The sequence below is a fragment of the Phoenix dactylifera genome, unplaced genomic scaffold (assembly GCF_009389715.1).
Source record: "Phoenix dactylifera cultivar Barhee BC4 unplaced genomic scaffold, palm_55x_up_171113_PBpolish2nd_filt_p 000876F, whole genome shotgun sequence".
Classification (NCBI taxonomy): domain Eukaryota; kingdom Viridiplantae; phylum Streptophyta; class Magnoliopsida; order Arecales; family Arecaceae; genus Phoenix; species Phoenix dactylifera.
The window spans coordinates 152,594-166,766 of record NW_024068239.1 but is presented as its reverse complement, the minus strand read 5'-3'; the positions used below and the strand labels follow the sequence as shown (position 1 = coordinate 166,766).

General features: G+C 45.0%; 1 pseudogene; it reads right to left on the bottom strand.

Moving 5' to 3' along the window:
• Positions 1–5,927: 5,927 nt before the first annotated feature.
• On the bottom strand, positions 5,928–6,441 carry LOC103696245 (annotated as a pseudogene).
• Between the last annotated feature and the right edge of the window lie 7,732 nt (positions 6,442–14,173).

Below are 14,173 nucleotides of genomic sequence, written 5' to 3'. Positions count from 1 at the left end.
CATAGATGTGTCAGACAAACAGCAAGCATCTCTAATTAATCCTATAAATGGCCATGTCAAATCAGAAACCATGGATCTTCATGATGATGTCCTCTGATAGCTGTAGGCCATGTTAAATTTTTAATCAAAATGGTGCTGCTATTTAGAGTGGTTAAGGCAGGACCAACAACTATTTATGAAACCAGTGTTACAGCTTTTATGGTATTATTGTCTGATTTGTTGGATGACAGGAGCATTTGGCTCTGAAGTTATTGCCAATGTAGGAAGGCTCTGGCCGGTTAATGCAAAAGCTGATTGCGAGGATCTGTTTAATGTCTATCTTGTGCGACTCAGAATCCATTACAATTTTCTTGTTGGAACTGAAGACACTACTCCCTCTTCTTTGTTGGCTCAGTTCTAGGTCTTGCATGGCTCCATCTGTTTTGACTAGGCCATATTTTGATTTGAAATTTGATGGGGGCGATGAGCTTCCCAAACCTGCTAGGCCTCAGCGAGTCCGTAGACCGAACCTATATTACCTGGTCGCCATCAGCTAGGACTTTGATAGCCACCTCGACAGCCAAGGCCTTGACAACTCCGCGCCTGGTTTGCAGGAGAAAACGGAGGAGTCTACCACGATGAAGCGGGAAGTAGGAGGGCTCTCGACGAGGGGCCATGTATGTGGCTCAGCTGATAGCCACGTCTTGAAGACGGAGGAGGAAGAACCATGTCGCGGAGACAGAGGAGGAAGAACCACCATGCATGCTCTCCGAAGCACGGATGTTGGACATGGTATTGACGCGCAATGGCCCGGCTCTCATGAGAACATGGGAAGAAAGGCAGTAGAGGCGCTCCGAAGCGAGGACGTGGGGAACGGTGATGACGCACGATGGCTTGGCTTCCACGTGGACGTGGGAAGAAAGGTAGTAGCTATGCTTCGAAGCGAGGACGTGGGGAATGGTGCTGATGAGTGAAGGCTCAGGTATCACGTCATGAGAAGGGGATTAAGAGCTAGGAAGGAGGAGGAGATGGTTGAGTTCTGAGTATTGCTTTCTTTTTTTGTTGCAACCGGGTTGCTCTCACCCCAAGAAAAAAGTAGAGCTTCGCTTGCCTGGGTTTTTCTCTCACCCGAAGAGAGGAGTAAATAAACCATCTCTCTCTCTCTCTCTCTCTCTCTCTCTCTCTCTCTCTCTCTCCTAACTCCTTCCTCTGACTAGGACTTATCAACTGATATCAGAGCCGGGAGTATATCGAATAAGGAAAGAATCGAGCACCTTGAAGCCGAGATGAGCTCGATGCAGGAGGAGCTACGCGGCTTGGAGGCACATGTGGAGGGGCGTTTCACGGAAGTCTTGGAGGCCATCCACCACCTTCAATTCTCGATTCTGCCACCAACACCGCTCGAGTAGGCCGCAGCGCTTCCACCGTCGCCACGAGACAGAGGCTTCGATCGAAGGGAGGAACTCGTAGGGGTCCAACCTCCAACGCCATCCACGAATGGACTTTCTACGGTTCACTGGGGATGACCCCATTGTCTAACTCGATCGAGCTGAACAATACTTCGACGGCCAGGGCGTCCCAGCCAACAAGCGAGTGACCACGGTTTCGTTCTACTTAGACGAGGAAGCCAATCACCGGTGGCAGTGGCTGCATTGCACATACCAAGACGAAGGAACCGTAGTCACCTGGGGGGTGTTCGAGCGTGAATTATTAGCTCAGTTTGGACCCAACGAGCGAGAAGTTCTCACGCATCCAACAACACAGAATAGTGAGAGAATACCAGCAGGAGTTCAAGAAGCTGGCTAACCATGTCAAAGGGTGGCCGCCGGACGCGCTCATTGGCACCTTCGTCGGAGGGCTCAAGAAAGAGATCGCGAAAGAGGTACACATGAGACGATCCAGTTCTCTGCGAGAAGCAATTACGATTGCTCGAATGCGGGAGGAGAGGTTGGAACAAAGGCGGAAAGCAGCCCGTAGCCTTGCATCACGAACAGTCAGAGTCCCATGACTTCCGAACCCGTCTGTCCCTGCACCACGACTCTCCGCTCCAGCTCCAATCCGACGCATCTCATGGGAGGAAATGCAGCAACGATGGGAACGATGGCTTTGCTTCAAATGCAGCGAGAAGTTTACTCCTGGGCACCGGTGCAAGACTCTCCAACCTATCTGATTGAAGCTGACCGTGAGGAGGAGTCAGGAGGACCCGGCCATGGTGACACAGACCCATATAGCCAAGACCAAGCAGAAGAGGATGCGCAACCAGTGATCTCTCTGCAGGCGCTAACAGGGTGGAGTGGGCCAAAGACGATGCGGGTAACTGCTCATATCCGAGGACATCCGCTAACCATCCTCATCAATAGCGGGTCGACCCACAACTTCATAAGTGATCGCGTCGCCCAAGTGTTCCAACTTCCGGTGGACGCTATCAAGAAGTTTGGGGTCCGAGTCGCGAATGGGGAAACTCTTCAAAGCCAAGCGAAGTGTCAGCCGGTGGAGATGGAGTTGCAAGGCAAGAGGTTCTTGGTGAATTTTTATACACTACCAATAGTAGGGCTGGATGCCATTCTAGGTATACAATGGCTCGCCCTGCTCAGCCCGGTGCTCTATGATTGGAAGCATTTGACAATGAAATTTCGGTGGGACAGCCATGAGTGTGAACTATCTGGATAATCCCCTAGACTTGCCCAAGGTCTAGATCACCAAGGGATGCAGCGAGAAGTAACAAGAAAGACCCAATTGTTCGCCATCTTTGTCAAAGATGGGGACAACCACCAACTCGCAACTAAGGACGAACAACCAACGGAACTCCAGCAGTTGTTGAGCTGGTACTCAGCACTCTTTGAAGAGCCTTGAAGGTTGCCACTGGAGCAAGAATTCGTCCACCGAATTTCCTTGCGAGAAGGAACCTCAGCAATCAATGTGCGACCTTACCGGTATGCCTATTATCAGAAGAACGAGATAGAAAGACAAGTGACTGACATGCTGGAAGCTAGGATCATCTGGGAGAGCTAGAGTCCATTCTCTTCCTCGGTGCTCCTAGTGAAGAAGAAAGACGGAACCTGGAGGTTCTACACAGACTACCGAGCACTCAACGTGGCCACCGTCAAAGATAGGTTCCCCATCCCAACCATTGATGACATGCTCGATGAACTTCATGGAGCACGGTACTTCTCCAAACTCGATCTCAGATCGAGTTATCACCAGATCCGTGTTCACCCCGATGATGTTCTGAAGACAGCCTTTCCGCACCCATAATGGACATTTTGAGTACTTGGTAATGCCCTTCGGGCTGTGCAATGCCCCATCCACATTCCAGACAGTAATGAACTCAATTTTTCGGAGGTTCCAGCGTAAGTTTGTCTTGGTTTTCTTCGATGACATTTTGGTCTACAGTGCAACTTGGAAATTGCATTTAGTTCATCTGAATGAAACCCTCAAGATCCTCGCTGAACACCAGTTTTACCTCAAGCCCTCCAAATGTTCTTTTGGGCAATAGGAAGTCGATCGAGTACCTCGGCCACATTGTTTCGGCGAAGGGAGTATAGGTGGATGCCACGAACATTCGAGCTATGCTGGAATGGCCACAACCAACTTCAGTGACAGAACTGCGAGGATTTCTTGAGCTGACGGGGTATTACCAGAAGTTCGTCAAGGACTACGGGATCATTGTTGCACCATTGACAGACTCTTATTTGCGAAGCCAACTCAAGCAGCTTGACGCCGCGCTGGACCACATGAAAGATTACCGACTTAAGGAAGGAATTTTATATTATAAGGACAAGGTTCTGATTCCACCAAGGTCATCCCTGTGTTCCAAATTAATGGAGGAATTCTATAACACCAAGATCGGCGGTCATTCGGGGTGTTGAGAACCTATAAACGAATATCTCAAGCTTTCCACTGGGAATCAATGAAGAAGGATATTCAAAGGTTTGTAGCAGAGTGTGCGGTCTGCCAGCAGCATAAGTATGAAGCACAGGCTCCGACTGGGTTACTGCAACCTCTACCAACACCGACGCAAGTTTGGGAAGACGTCTCCTTGGACTTCATTGAAAGGTTACCGCGTTTTAGGGGCAAGGACATGATCCTAGTCGTCATTGATCGGCTAACCAAATACGTTCATTTCTTGTCTCTCTCCCATCCATATACTGCTAAGGGGGTGGCCGAGCTTTTTGTGAATCAAATCAGCCGATTACATGGGATGCCGCAGTCCATCATGAGTGACCGAGACCTTGTGTTTGTGAGCGCCTTCTGGCGAGAGTTCTTCAAACTCCAGGGACCTCTCTTAAGATGAGTTCAGCTTATCATCCATAGTCGGACGACCAGACTGAAGTGGTGAATAGATGTGTGGAGCAGTACCTTATACAGTCAGTTTCCCAAGTCATGGGAGGCCAACCTAGCTTGGGCGGAGTATTGGTACAACACCATCTTCTATTCGACCACCAGGATGACTCCGTTTCAAGCCTTATACGGGAGAGCTCCACCTTCAATTGCCCAGTATATAGAAGGAGCTTCAGCCGTCGATGAGATCGACAAAAACCTAGTCGACCGCGATCAATTGCTGAAGGAGCTGAAGAAAAACTTGGAGAAGGTGCAGAACCACATGAAACAATAGGCAGACAGGAAGCGAAGGGAAGTTATCTTTGAAGAAGGAGATTGGGTGTACTTAAAACTTCCTCCCTATCGGCAACAGACCGTCTTCCGATGAGCTCACCAAAAGCTAGCTCAGAAGTACTTCGGCCCCTACCAAGTGTATAGGGTCAGTAGCATACCGGTTGGCGCTACCAAAGACTGCTAAAGTCCATCCGGTGTTCCATGTCTCGCTCCTCAAAAGGAAAATAGGAGAAGGTCAGACCCCCTGTATTGATCTGCCACCAATAAAAGAGGACGGGAACTTGATGCTCGAGCCTGAACTGGTTAAGGATTACCGATGGGTCTGCAAGGGAGGAAAGCTTATAGAAGAAATCCTCGTACAGTGGCGCTCATTTCTTAAAGAACACACCACCTGGGAAGAGTATGAATTGATGAAGGAGCAGTATCCCGGAGCGAACCTTGAGGACAAGATTTTGCTTGAAGGGGGAGGGGATGATGGGGGCGATGAGCTTCCCAAACCTGCCAGGCCTCAGCAAGTTCGTAGGCCGAATCCACATTACCTGGTCACCATCAGCCAGGACCTCGATAGCCACCTCGACAGCCAAGGCCTTGACAGCTCCGTGTCTGGTTCGTAGGAGAAAACGGAGGAGTTTACCACGATGAAGTGGGAAGTAGGAGGGCTCTCGACGAGGGGCCATGCACGTGGCTCCGCTGCAGGGGCGGCCCAATACATTTGGGGGCCTAAGGCAAACTCAATGAAGGAGGCCTTTTTTTTATAATATTTTTTTTTAATATGTATAAAATGCTTAAAAAAATGATATAGAAATAGATTGCTGTCAAGTACATTATTTCAACAAAGATGCATGAATCTAACAAAAATAGACAAGAAGCCTCTTCAGTTTAATATAATTTTTGAATGGAAGCACGGAAAAGTAATTACTCTAAAAAAGAGCCCATGAAACTGATTAAATAAATTAGATAATGCTTGGCAATACTGCTTATGTACCTTTCTTATAAAAAAAAATGCGGATGTAGCTCAATGTTTTCCTCCACCAACAAAGGAAGAAGGGAAAAAAAACACTGTAAAAGGCCAAAGCTTCCAAATTTCTCTTTACCCTATTTCAAATTTCTCCTCATATAAGCCCATGGAAAAGAGTAACTTGGACAAATCATTGGCAACCAAAATTTTTAAAGAAGGGGTATACAAGAAAGTGATCTCAACATAGAGTCCGTCGATAAAAAATAATCCATAGAACAAAGCAAGGCAATTCAACAACCAGTTGATAGGCAACAAAAAACGATTAATGCACAAGAGAGACAGGTAGAGATGGAGAGGGAGGTAAGCTGTTGGTTTCTTACTTGGAAGAAAAATGGAGCGAGAGCTCTGCTGGGTCCTCCAACCTCGTCGGTGCAAACCCGGGGTCTGCCACCATCTCCTCCCACAATGCTTCTTTTCTCTTCATGGCGTCCACTAGCTTAAATCGAGCCTCCTCCCCCCGGTATCGGACCCACTCCACTCCAAACGCCTTCTCCAGCAACGGCCACAAAGTGCTTCCACTTGAACACATCCGCGTTGCTATAGTTGAAGGCCTCGTTCTTGGCATATGAATCAACCGCCGTCCAGATCTGCTGCTCGGCGATAAGGTCGGCATCGGAGGCATTGCTAAACCCCTCCCAAGCCACCCGGCCCCCTAGCCACAGGAGAGGAGCCCCCTTTTGGCGGAAAATGGCGGCGTAGACGCAGAGAGTCTCCACCAAATTCATGAGGCTCGATGGGGAGAAGCCGAAGATGGTTGTCGGCCGGTGGATCGACCACGTCACGGTGCCCCTCCTCTTCACCACCTCCTCGAAGAGGATGTCCTCAAAGGTACATCAAAGGAACAAAGGAGAAGACCAGAAGAGTCAATGGAGTTTCTCTTTCCTGGCTGCAAGCCTGCAACAGTGCGATGGGACCTCTGTTTTTCACTCTGTTTCCACGCTTTTCAGAATGTTTTCCATGTCTTTTCAGCCTCTGATGCCTCTGGTGCGATGAGAAGTAGCCCCTGGTGCAATGGAGAGTAGCCCCTAGTGCGGCGGGAAGTAGCCGTAGCACTATAGCAGCGAAGTTTAAAATTTTCGCTTCGCTCTTCTTTGAGCCTATGCCTTGCGGGGCCTTCCTTTAGGCCGGGGCCTTAGGCGACCGCCTAGGTCGCCTAAGGGTCGGGCCGGCCCTGCTCCGCTGATAGCCATGTCGTGAAGACGGACGAGGAAGAACCATGTCGCGAAGACGGAGGAGGAAGAACCACCATGCATGCTCTCCGAAGCGCGGACTTTGGGCGCGGTGTTGACACATGATGGCCCGGCTCCTATGAGAACGTGGGAAGAAAGACGGTAGAGGTGCTCCGAAGTGAGGACGTGGGGAACGGTGATGACGCATGATGGCTTGGCTTCCACATAGACGTGGGAAGAAAGGTAGTAGCTATGCTCCAAAGCGAGGACACGGGGAACGGTGCTAATGAGTGAAGGCTCCGGTATCACGTCATGGGGAGGCGATTAAGAGCTGGGAAGGAGGAGGAGATAGTTGAGTTCTGAGTATTGCTTTCTTTTTTTGTTGTAATCGAGTTGCTCTCACCTCAAGAAAAAGGTAGAGCGTTGCTTGCATAGATTTTTCTCTCACCCGAAGAGAGGAGTAAATAAACCATCTCTCTCTCTCTTTCTCGACTAGCTCCTTCCTCTGACTAGGACCCATCAAAATTGTTCAAACTTAAATATTGATCTCATCATTGATGTTGATTGAAAGAATTGGACTAGGGATGAAAAAAAAGTTTACTCATCATTAATCAGTTGTAACGAACATTTTACTGGACAACCATTTAAAAAATGGAAAATGCTGGCCCCAGTAGCCTAACTCTTATGTTTGCACTGCATCCAGCCTACTATTTAATCCGTTGGCTCTCAAAGGCAGGAAACAAACTGAACACTTTTTTGCCCCCTTCGACTCAAATCCAGAATAAAAATTTTTATTGATCACAAAAGTGGATTAAAACTAGGTCCCCCCCTTCGCAATGCGTTGCATCGGGTTCAGGTTACGTTCGGCAAGGACAACGACAAACAAAAGCATAGCCTATACTCGATCCAACCCACCTGATCTGTCAAGACCACTCGACCTATTTCCACCAATCATTTATTTGAATTAAACATTTGACTCTAGCATTGATGGATCCCGCTATTTGGTAGCCATCGACCGCGTGGTCGACATGTGGAACGCAGCGCCGGGTTCGCAGAAGGAAGAATCGTTCCGGTGATAGTTTCGTTGCGAAGACAAGGGAAGCGGAGCACGTTCGAGACTGGGAGCGGACGCCCTGCCCTCAGCTTCCACGCGAAGACGTGGGAAAACGAGTTGATGAAGTGACGTTCCAGCCTTTCACAAGTCACCTTTCACAAGTCAGTTATCAAGGAGTTATGGTGGGAGGATAAATAGGAGGTTGAGTGAGTGAACGTGGAGGAGAGTTATTTTCTTTATATTTATTTCCAATGTACAGTGGATGTTATGGGTTTTTCTTTACGTGGGTTTGTGAGTGTGTGGATGGGTTCCTCTCACCCAGAGTAGAGGACACATATAAAGGTTTTCCTTTCACCCGAAGAGAGCCTTTCAAATCAACTATCTCCATTCCAACTTCTTTTTCTCCTTCCCACGGGCTGGGACCTAACATCTGGTATCAGAGCCATGATGAACAAGGAGAGGATCGAGCGGATGGAAGCCGAGCTAAGCATCCGACAAGATGAGTTGCGTGGCTTGGAGGAACGGGTGGATGGGCGGCTCACTGAGGTCTTGGAGGTTGTCCGCCATCTCCAAATCACCGTGCAGCCACAACCGCCATCCGAGCAGCTGTCACCACTACCAACTTCACCAAGAGGAGGAGGTATCGAACGAGTGGAGGAGTATGCAGGTCCCTAATGACACCCGAGAATGGATCTTCCACGGTTCATTAGAGATGACTCAATTGTCTGGTTGGACCGTGCGGAGCAATATTTCGATGGCCAAGGAGTTTCGGCCAATCGATGGATGCAATGCTTCATTCTATCTCGACGAGGAGGCCAACCGCTGGTGGCAATGGTTGAGGAAAGCATACCAGGATGAAGAAGCCATCATCACTTAGAGGGTGTTTGAACGAGAGTTGTTGGCTCGATTCAGCCCCAACAAGTATGTGAACTTCAATGAAAAGCTCTCCCGTGTTCAGCAACAAGGCTTAGTGAGGGAGTACCAACATGAGTTTGAGAAGTTGGCTAACCGAGTTCGGGGCTGGCCACAGGACGCACTCCTTGGCACTTTCGTCGGAGGACTCAAGGAAGGGATCATGAAGGAGGTATGCATGAGACAACCTCATTCCCTGTGGGAAGCAATTACAATTGCTCGAATGCAGGAGAGGCTGGAGCAAAAGCAAAATGCAGCCCATAGCGGTGGACTATCAAACTCGTCTACTCCTGCATCGTGGCTTTCTGCTCCAGCACCGATCCGACAATATCATGGAAGGAGATGCAGCAATGATGGGAACGAGGACTCTACTTCAAATGCAACGAGAAGTTCACTCCGATGCATCGGTGCAAGACTCCACATGCCTATCTGATAGAAGCAAATCGCATGGAGGATGTGGAAGGACCCAGCAGGGGCAAAGTCGACTATCATGGCGATGGAGCCAGCAACCATCAAAGATTATCGTTGGAAAGCAAACCTTGTGGACATGATTTTGGCCGAAGGGGGGAGGGATGATGGATCCTGCTATTTGGTAGCCATCGACCACGTGGTCGACACATGAAACGCAGCGCCAAGTTCGCAGAAGAAAGAATCAATCCGGTGATGGTTCTGTTGCGAAGATAGAAAGCGGAGCACATTTGAGATTGGGAGCGAACGCCATGCACTCAGCTTCCACGCGAGGACGTGGGGAACGAGTTAAGTGGATGCCATGCACCCAGATCCCATGTGAAGATATGGAAAAACGAGTTGATGAAGTGAAGGCCCAGCCTTTCATAAGTCACCTTTCACAAGTCAATTATCAAGGAGTTATGGCGGGAGGATAAATGGGAGATTGAGTGAGCAAACATGGAGAGGAGTTATTTTTTTTATATTTATTTCCAATGTACATTGGATGTTATGGGTTTTTCTTTACGTGGGTTTGTGAGTGTGTGGATGGGTTTCTCTCACCCAGAGTAGAGGACATATGTGAGGGTTTTCCTCTCACCCAAAGAGAGGCTTCAAATCAACTATCTCCATTCCAACTTCTTTTTTTCCTTCTCACGGGCTGGGACCTAACAGACATACTCTATCTTGCAAGAATTTATCCCAAATAGAACTATCCAATCCAATATTTGCAATTCTTACCGACTTAGTAATTTTTAAAATAATTTAAATAATTAGTATCAAAAAAATCAACCATTAAAAAATTCTTATCCAAGATGATGACTCAACCCAACATAAACTATTTCAATCCAAATATAACTCTAGCCTAATGATCTAAGTCGGGTCAAAGCTTTACCTAACTCATTTGAAGTTTGGATTAAAAAATCTACCTTATACCCAACACTAATTAAAAACTCTTGACGCCAACCCGATCCAAATAGGATCAAGTTGGGTTAGGTTTTGTGCGTTGGATTAATTTTTCCCACCCATGCTCTCTCTCTCTCTTTCTCTATGTGTGTGTGTGTATGGATTTGCTCCTCTCCAAAGGAGATGGTATCAACTCTCAATTTCAAATTCAACAGTGGAGCATCCCAATTGTAAATCCAAAAAATTGATTATGATATACGTTATTAAAGTGCCTTGAAATCAAAAAGCATATATTTTGTTGGTCTCTAAGCTATAAATCATATGAATACCAAAATGAAAAGTTTCCATTATGTTAGTTCATTAAAATATATGATATAACAGTTGAAAATCTATTTTATTGATCATGATCTAAACATATTAAAATGCCATCGATTAAGAATCAATAAATTTTAATGCTTGGGTTATAATAAAATATGATTTCATAGTATAAGTGATTTTTATTTCTACACATTTTAATGGCATAGATCACGATTAATAAAGATCCATTTTACTTAATGGATCTTTATTATTGGATGACATATTATTGCTTTAAAAATTGAGAGGAGTAGATGCCCTCTTCTCTCAAGATGAATATACACATACACGCTTCTTCTAGGAGAAAAGTTTACTTTTCCTCTCAAGTCCGAAATAAAAAATGGAGCATCCAATTAAAAATCCATAATATTAATTGTGATTTATATTACAAAAAATATCTAGAGATTAAAAATCACATATTTTAGTAGTCTCTAACATACACATTATGTGGACACACAAATGGTTGATTTTCATTTATTACTATTCTAAAATACATGATAAAGCATTTAAATTAAGAAGCCATCTTATGGATATATCATGATCTACAAATGTTCAAATATATAGATTGAAAACTAATATTTGTAATACTTAAATCATAGCAAAATATGGTGGACTCACATCATTTTAATCATTATTTTTGCACCAACTTGATTATAGATTAGGGACTACCAAAAGATGCAATTTTTTGATCTCTAAGCATTTTTAACCATGATCGATCTTTAATTTGATTGGCCATCATTGATTTTTATCTTAAGAGGAGTAGCAACCTTATTATCTTTCTAACCCTAGTCCATTCTTGTTGTTTGCCCACCTTTTATTGACCATCCTCTCCCTCCTCTTTTCCCCTTCTTTCCTTCTTTTTGCTCCTCTTTCCTTTTCTCTTCTCTTGCTCCTTTTTCTCTCTTACTTTTTTAAATTTTTTGTGTTTGCTCAACGGCTTGATCTTCCGATTTTCCTTCCCCTCTTTTTCACTTTCTCTATTCCATTTTCCTACTCTTTTCTCCCTGCTCTCTTATCTTCCCCCTCTTTTTTTGTCCTTTTAGGGCCTATTTGGAAAATTCAGCAAGATCAGACAAGATTTCCTATAGAAATCAGGCATGATGGTCTACTAAGAAAAAAAAAGAATCCATGAAGATTTTTTTTTTTTTCTCCCACTGAACTTGAGATAAAAAGTATAGGGTTGATATGGACCCTACCTAAATAGACTATCTACTCCATGAATCCAACAAGAATTTACTCCAATCCTGCTACATTTCTCAAACAGGCTCATAGTGTTTTTCTTTTCTGAGGATAGGCCTTATGATGGCAAAGGAGGCAACCATCTAGTAGGATGTGGGTTAAAAGGGAGGCCAAATCTTGTCCTTCTGATGAGATATAACTAGATGTAGGTTTGGCCTGCGCCTTTTTTCTTTCCTACTTTCTTCTCTGGATTTCATCGTTTCAAGGTGGTGGTTTGCTGGCAAGCATACTACGTTGTGAAGGTCTCTCAAGAGAGCCAAGGTATTACTAATAGTGAACTTGGCTTACTTTAATAATTGAAATGACGAATAGTAGCGTTGGTTAATGAGTTATGGCAAATAAAAATTGTTTGGAGTAGTAACAATAAGAGGTAGCCATGTTATTATGTTTGGCGGTTGTGATGACAAGAGGAGCAATCGGTTTCTGGTTTACCATGGAAGGCAATGGCTTCTCTGGCAAGTGATAGTCTATGTTGCCACCCATTGTATTGTGGTGGATGTGTTTTAAACAAGCTAGTTGTTGCCTTTATTGTCTGTTATATTTAGCCTATTGTGGTCTAGAAATATAAATGTAAGAAGCAAGAACGAGCAACCATCTCAAACTATTCGGTTTGGGGTGTGTTGTCCCAAATCGATCAATTACTGGTAAAAAAGGGCCCTTCGGTTTGGTTTGGGATAGTTTATTTTTTTGTTCTAGCTCATCTCCTCATCAATTCATCTCCTCATTGGCACACTCCACTTCTCGCTCTCTCTCAAAACTTCCAGTCGACTCCACCCACTCTTGAAGCTTCTAGCGCATCTCCTTATTGCTCTCTTCTCTCGTTTTATCGTCCTATCCTTCTCCAATATTTTGAATATCGCTATTCCACTCTCACAGCAACATCCACAGCTACAGAACCTGTAGTGTCTCGGGATTGTGCCTCGTTAATGTTGATGCTCCTCCCATCGAGAGTTTGCCTATCTACCCCCTTGATAGCATCCTTCATTTGTTGTTCCTTCATGAAGGTCATGGATCTTAAGCCTCTCGACCTTCTGGTCTGATTCGATCAGGGAGAAGGAAGAATTTTCTTAATCTGTTCCACTCGAATCTCTTAAAAAAAAAGGTGGAAGACTTGTAAAAGTAGGACTTATTCTTTTTTCTTTTATTGATCATTTAAAATTAAGGTACACAGCCTCTATTTATAATGGTGAGGTTCATCCTTACACAATTTGGGTCGGATTCATCTTGTTCTAATTGGATTCTCTTTCCTAAAATAGACATGATTAGTAAAAGTAAACTCGAAAAATCTAAAATTCTGCAGAAGGTAGATCTCGACTTCTACATATACTCTATCTTCTGTTATTCTATTTGATTCTTATAGGATTGAAATATGTTTGGTCAAAGTTTTACCTGAAAAGAAAACTTTTAGTTTGACTGGCCCATTTCTAGCCCCCAAACGATGCAATTTGGGTTTAATCGCTATTGGCACCACCTCCTAAAGGGAATGGCATCATGACGTAGATTTCAAATAGTTGCCCCATTTAAAAAAAACAAAGCCCATTTCTAGCCCCCAAACGATGCAATTTGGGTTTAATCGCTATTGGCACCACCTCCTAAAGGGCATGGCATCATGACGTAGATTTCAAATAGTTGCCCCATTTAAAAAAAACAAAGATCATCTCAACCGGACGTTGTATGACCATGTTAAGCCCCTAGAAAGTTTTGCTTGCGACTCGATTTTCTGATGTGATGGATCTTGCTCCACATCGAATCTAAGGACCCTTCTAGATCTCTCAATCGATGATGGTATGTACCATAAAGAAACCAAGCCATCAGATCTAAGATCAAAAAGCTTGGAATTGAGGATATTTCTCGGATGGTGCTTGGATTTGAGGATATTTCTTGGATGGATCTAGGGATCATGGCCTTAAATTCGAGGGAGGTATCCTTTGTGGCCCAAGCCAGTTGATCTCTCTTCTCTCTCACCACCCTTTCTCTCTCTCACTTGGTTCTGAAAAGCATTGCTCATCCACTAGTCATTCCTAAAGGTCATCTATCTGAAGCCCCTCAGCATCCCCATCTCCTATTGATGATGATATACACCAAAAAGCATCCAAGCCGTCAGACCTGAGATCAAGAAGTTTCTATTAGAGGACCTTTCTAGGTTGGATTGAGGGATTGGGGGCTTGGATTTGAGGGAGGCATTGTCCGTAGCCTAGGAAAGCATGTCTATCTCTCTTCTTTCCTTCTCCCCTCTCCCTCTTCCTCGCTTTGGTTCTAGTAAGCATATCTCATTAACTACACATTCTTGAAGGTTATAGATCCAAGGCCCTTCAGCCTCCCCATCTCTCAATCAATGATGATTTGCATCTAAAATAACCAAATCATCATATTTGAGATCAAGAAACACAAAATTTGGATTCGAGAATCTTTCTAGATTAGATCAAGGCATAGGAAACTTGGATCCCTTAGTTCTGATACACATCGGATCAGTAGAGTACATAC